Genomic DNA, 6,000 nt, shown 5'->3' with positions numbered 1-6,000 from the left:
CAAAGTGTACGGACCTGAAGATGGCACTAACCCAACGTCGAAACCAGTAGTCCAATAAGTATAAAATCTTATTTACTCCTGGAGGAGCTTAATTTTAATAAAAATACTCGCTTTAGAGTTTTTCACGTCAGACGCGAGCTAATACTCTGAGATAACAATTAAAAACAATTCTTAAATGGTTGAGTAAGAGGGGTCGTTACAGCTTCATGCTAGTATGTGATCGTAATGAGGGAACCCATAGGCTTCGTCTCGTAACACAGGCGCGAGTCGCAAGATAACGAGTCTGTAGAGACTGTCTCGTGCATAAGACGCACAACGTCGTGAACACGGTTGAGCGCGCACGGCGCAGCGACAGAAGCGGCGTTAGGGCGGGAGACGCCATCCACTTGTCGCTCGGGGTCGGGCGGCGGGGCGTGTGTGTGAGGTCAGTGCGGGCTTGTTAGCGCGTGCGCAGCCGCCGCCGAGGGCCGCGCGGCCGCCGCTCTCCGCAGTCGCCCAGCGGCGCCCAACCCGCCGTCTGCAACCACCTGCTGAGGCCGAGCCACAGGCAAGTACCGCGGCGCGCCACGCGGAGCCCGCACGCAGGCAGCCCGCCGGCAGCCGGCGCGGCGGCGCTGGGAAGACGTGTGGTGAACGTCGCAGGAATTACACTTGTGCGTCGTTACTTGGAGACAATATTCAGCATCACCCCTTCTTTCTGTAAAATAATTATCCCGGTTGGTCAGTCCACGATATCCACAGTGTCTTCCGTAACAGAGACATATTTCTCAGATGATCTCTTACGTTAACAGAAATAGTGTTCGGATACATTCTTTACAAATTTTTTAGATGAAGAAACGTGACCAGGTAGGAAGCCATATAAGACAATATGTGTAATATAAAACAAATGTGTCTGACTTTGCTCCTTGAGAATCTATCCCCCTGTCCAACCCCTATGTGCATCCTAAGGGCTACGAGCAGCAATGTTGCTGTCAGCTATCGAACCCCTGTCGTGTAGCACTGCTCGTGGATTGGAACCTTTACTGGAAGGAGCGACATTGCTGCTGGGTTGGAACCATTACTGGACGGAGCGATACCATGTGTATAAGACACTTAATTTCGCTACGGTCATTATAGATCAGTCGCCTCCAGAGGCTGCTTCTGACGTCCACGTACTCTTGAAATCACTCTGAAGTTCCATCCAGAGGGTACTTACAATTGCAATACATTTTAGTTTTCTATTCTGCGTATTTTCTGGGAACTTTGTGCAGTCACAAGTAGTGTTACTCGCTCAAAATAGGGTGGTCAGCTGATCTGCAGTGTCAGCTCGAGAACTTCATGTAGTGCGTTCTTAAGATGTCTCGGAATTTTAAGTATGGCATGCCTTTATATTCCGTAATGGGACTCGTTGATAGTATTGACTCATCCACGAAAAATGGAAATATTCATTCAGTGAACACTAGACGGAAACAAAAAATACGGCCAATGCTGAGTTTCCTTCCATTTCTATCCACTAGTAATGTGTTCGGGAAAACTATAAGAATACGGATTAACACTTTCCTAAACGCTGAACAATAAAGTTTACACTATTCAGCTTACACCAGAACTGAAGAAATGGTGTGATCAATCCCCAGCCATTCAGATTCAGATTCAAACTGATAGGTTTCCTTAAGGCAGATTCCTTCGATCCTGTTCAACAATTCGTCCCAGTAGTTCATAAATTTTCTCTGCAATGCGTTGCTTATTCTTATAGTGTCTCACAACTTTTTCTTACTTCACTTTAGATCTTGAAACTTTGCTAAATATCCTTCCGCCGTGCAGTTGGAACCAATGTTCAAACATTTGCCTATAGAAGCTTATAATTTCCGTGACAATCTATTATGATTCTAAGTAAACTTCGCTCACTCGTTGTAAATAAACTTGAGCGCTTGTGCTGGCCGCCTTTTGTATTCATCAAAATGGCCCCTGAGAATTCAAAGAGGTCGATGGGTCTAGAAATATTGGGAATATACCAAGTAATTGCAGCATATTCGGTGGATTCCTAAAAAAATGTAGGTTTTTCAGAAACGATGATGCGGAGCTTTATTTTGATTTGCTGGAACGTTGTGTATTCAGTGCTGTGGAGGGAAATCAACATTGCTGATGCAAGTAATTGAAGATATCAGACACCTTTCTTCAAGAATACGTTATTTCTGTAACCAATGCGCGCCGTTGTAATTAGCAACATGTGTGACGAGAGCAGCATATGATTTAGATGGTGGTAATATAGCCTTAATAATGCACCGCTATTGTCCGTGTTTTCACCACGTAGAACTCTTGGTAAAGGGTGCAGTTATGTTACCACCAAATACTTGAACTAGTTTTTATCAACCACAATACGACAATGTTGTTTGTGCGGTTTGTATCTGATAGAATCGAAGCCCGTCAGAACCACTCGTCAGAGATAAATGACCTAATAATTTGTAATAAGTTGTAGCACATAATATGAACAAGACACATTAAAATGATCGGCATCTAATCTCAGGGCCGTGATTTGCTATGACCAGTAATGAATTAATGACTGAACTCAATGCGCATTCCACCATTACCACTATTCATAATGATATGCCAATTTCGCTATTTCAGCCAAAAAAAATTGAAAAAGTTGTAGTTAGTACACAAGTATTAAATATTCACACTAGGAGAGCTCATAATAGCAATAATAACGAAGGTTTCTTTTACATTTTCCTTTAAATTTAATTATGACATCGAAACCGGCAAATACCAGATGATCTTAAAATATGCGTCTGCTCGCTAAGACACGCCGAGAAAGAAACGCAGCAAATACACAGAGCTAAAAAATTACAGAGAGATAAGTCGGAAATAATTTTAAATATGTGTTATGTTTCACCCACAGGCTGATTTTATGTCGATTATCTTTTGTGATTCTTGAGTTCCACAGATTACGAAAAACACTCATGTGTTCAAAGACAAGTAAAGTACACTCAAGCGCAAGAAACAAGTTCCTACCGCATATTTCAAGAAAAGAAAGACCTTTACATAAAGTATTACTTCATACGGATTATGATGGGAAGAAACTTCGATGTAAATGTATGCGTTGTCCGCTTCTAAATCCAGACGACCCAGGATCAGTCATCAGCCACTCCAAAGATATTTTCTTTCATTTATCGCTTCTTGCATCTCTGGAAGTTACATATTTGTTTATGTGGAAAGTGACAACTTACACCATGGCCCCAAATCCAAGTTAAAATGTGTCTCAAAGTAACTGATTTAGTACGTTAGTACAAACTTCTTTTCACGGTAAGAGTTTTCTCCAACAGGACCGCTCCTAGTAAAACACCGCGGATGTCAAAATAACCTACGAATTCAGGAGGCACACTCTGCATTCGATGATTTTACATCAGTATATTCTCTGTCTAAACGCCTTTTTGTAATCCCTTTCCATCAAGCTACTGCATCCCACGTTAAAAGATCTCACAACAACACTACTCTAAGACAGATGCTTTATTGCTAATGGGAACAGATGCATAGATTCTTCTTTATGTGCGCACATCCATTTGAAACACAAGTAGAAATACTGCTTTGTCCATAAATCATCCCACTGCGACTTATTTCTTTGATATAATTTCGTGTTTTAGCCGGCTATTATAAGGAGTGGTATTCGTACCGTAGAAATGGCCATTTAATAGCTCCAAATAGTAATGCACATCAGAGTGAATTTACACTTCAGATGAAATTTACGTTTCGGATCAAATCATCCTATTACCTTACAACACATTTCCTTACTCTCCTGCAGTGCACTGTATTCCTGTAACTGCAATACATGGTTATGTATTCTCTTACACCACGTGAGAATTTAATTAAATTCTTTTAAATCAGATTCCTATCGAAGTGTGTGTGAGTGATGATAACTAAACTAGACAACAAAAATATATTACTACAAGCTCAGGTTTGAGTAAAGCGTGTATTTATAATTGGTAGAAATTATTTAGTGATGAACTGGACATTGGACTTAATAGGGAAAAAAAGAAATCACGGAAGTGAAAGAGCAGAACTGACTCTGACAATACAAATTGAAATGATTGTTCAAATGGTTCAAATAGTTCTGAGCACTGCGGGACTTAACATCTGAGGTCATCAGTCCCCTAGAACGTAAAACTACTCAAACCTAACTAACCTAAGGACATCACATACATTCATGCTCGAGGCAGGATTCGAACGTGCGACCGAAGCTGTCGCACGGCTCCGGACTGAAGCGCCTAGAACCGCTCAGCCACAGCGGCCGGCGAAATGATTGCCAAGGAGCTATTTGTGGATAGATTATTCTATAACATTCCATATAGACGTGTGAATAACACGGAATACGATGAAGTGGCTATAACAAAAAGTGTAATGTATATTAACAATTCATTACTCGCATTTCAGTTTCATTACATTTGCTAGATTATAGTGAAGCTGTTGCCGTGCTATACAGTTGTTGCAATTACTGGATACTTACTGACGGGCATTCTTGTTGTCGAAACCTGAAAATAATTTGTCAACACTTGAGTTTAAACAACAACTTATTCAGCGACAAAATTATCAGGACAGGCACACCAGCATAATAATGGCACCCACACCGTAAAATTTAAATCCTCGGTTCTACAGTGCCGAAGAGGAAATTGTTCCCCTTCAGATCAAGTAGATATAACGATGCAGTACTGTTTTCTCCTATTATCTGTACTTTAGCTATTGCTGTTTGTTTCCATAACAAATAGCACAGCGATGGGTCCAAGATGGAGTTTGATTTATTTAGCTTGAGACGTCATTATCATACTGTAAATCATACTGTAAATTACTTTTCGCCATAAATTTCAATGTGTATAAAATTTCAGTGAAATAGGGTTATTTGTTATGTCTCGGACACAAGCTGATGAATATATTTCTGACACTTTCTAACTGGAAACAGTACAGCCGGTTCTTGGTTCGTCGAAGCCACAGATAAATATTACTTTCCCGCCTTGTGTGACAATCCTTATCATCTGAAATAAATTCTGCTCAGTATGTCACCGTCCAATCTACGAACTGCTTCACGAGTTCTTTTATCTCGTTTTCCATTCTATTCGTTCATAGTCTAAGTGATCCCACCTGCCTGTGTATGCCACGGACATACATTCCGTTGCTGAAATCGATAAATTTTGTGTTGTAGGTAATAATGTTTACTTATGTTTCTTACGTAAAGTGTTTTTTTTATTTCAATACTAAACACTTTAACACTGCACGTCGCGTATCTTGTGATGTGTTTTTTATGTACTATTCACCAAACTAGCAGGAAACCACGAACCTCTTCGTCTTACATTACCTGAATTTTATAAAGAAACAACGCGAGGGCGAGTTATACCAAAAGTAGCCGATTCATTACTAATCAGCACTAAATTAGCTTGTTTGGCGTCTATAAATTAAAAACCCCTGTAGCTTCAGATACATTGCAGTTGTTTCTAGTCAGATTGTGTGGATACTCAACGAAACTGGACGATAGTTTAGCGTTCGTTAGGACAAGTGATAGGCAAAGTGACTGTTTCGCAGGACTTTTTCTCCACGAACCTTCAGTACGCGTTTGCATAAAACAGCTCACTACATTTGCGTCCGACATCCTGAAGATTAAACTTTCTGTAGCTCTTAAAAGTTGGTTGGTGTTTCAAATATATTACTTCTGTTTCAGTCGCTTTCGTTACATGCTTTTATTTTACTTTATGTAGGATAATGTTAAACCATTTTTCGGTACATATTTTAACAAAATGAAACAAATGCAACGAAAAGATTTTTGCAAGATTATTATTAAGATGACTCTGCTTTGAAGTCATAAATGGTCGAAACTGTACGATACGCTTTACCGTGTCTTACGTATAAATTAAGTTCAGTTGATGTTACTCTGCCAACAAGACGATGCAGCTGTCGTTTGAGAAACGCCGCCTCAATGCTTCTCTTTTTGACTGGTAACATATATGGCTACGTTTAAGTTTTGGCTTTGTACTACTGGTA

General features: G+C 40.2%; 1 protein-coding gene across 2 annotated transcripts in view; it reads left to right on the top strand.

Annotated features, from left to right (window-relative positions):
* The first annotated feature begins 438 nt into the window (after positions 1 to 438).
* LOC126354714 (diuretic hormone receptor-like) overlaps positions 439 to 6,000 on the top strand; it is a 1,166,839-nt gene continuing 1,161,277 nt past the window's right edge. Inside the window, exon 1 of one of the 2 annotated variants that reach the window (XM_050004564.1) lies at positions 439 to 551. The gene's annotated coding sequence lies outside the window, so the exon portion shown is untranslated. The remainder of the gene's footprint in view (positions 552 to 6,000) is intronic. The other variant, XM_050004563.1, reaches the window with a different exon arrangement.

Source organism: Schistocerca gregaria, chromosome 3 (assembly GCF_023897955.1).
Source record: "Schistocerca gregaria isolate iqSchGreg1 chromosome 3, iqSchGreg1.2, whole genome shotgun sequence".
Taxonomy (NCBI): Eukaryota; Metazoa; Arthropoda; class Insecta; order Orthoptera; family Acrididae; genus Schistocerca; species Schistocerca gregaria.
The sequence above is the reverse complement of the archived record's forward strand: the minus strand, read 5'-3'. Positions and strand labels throughout refer to the sequence as shown.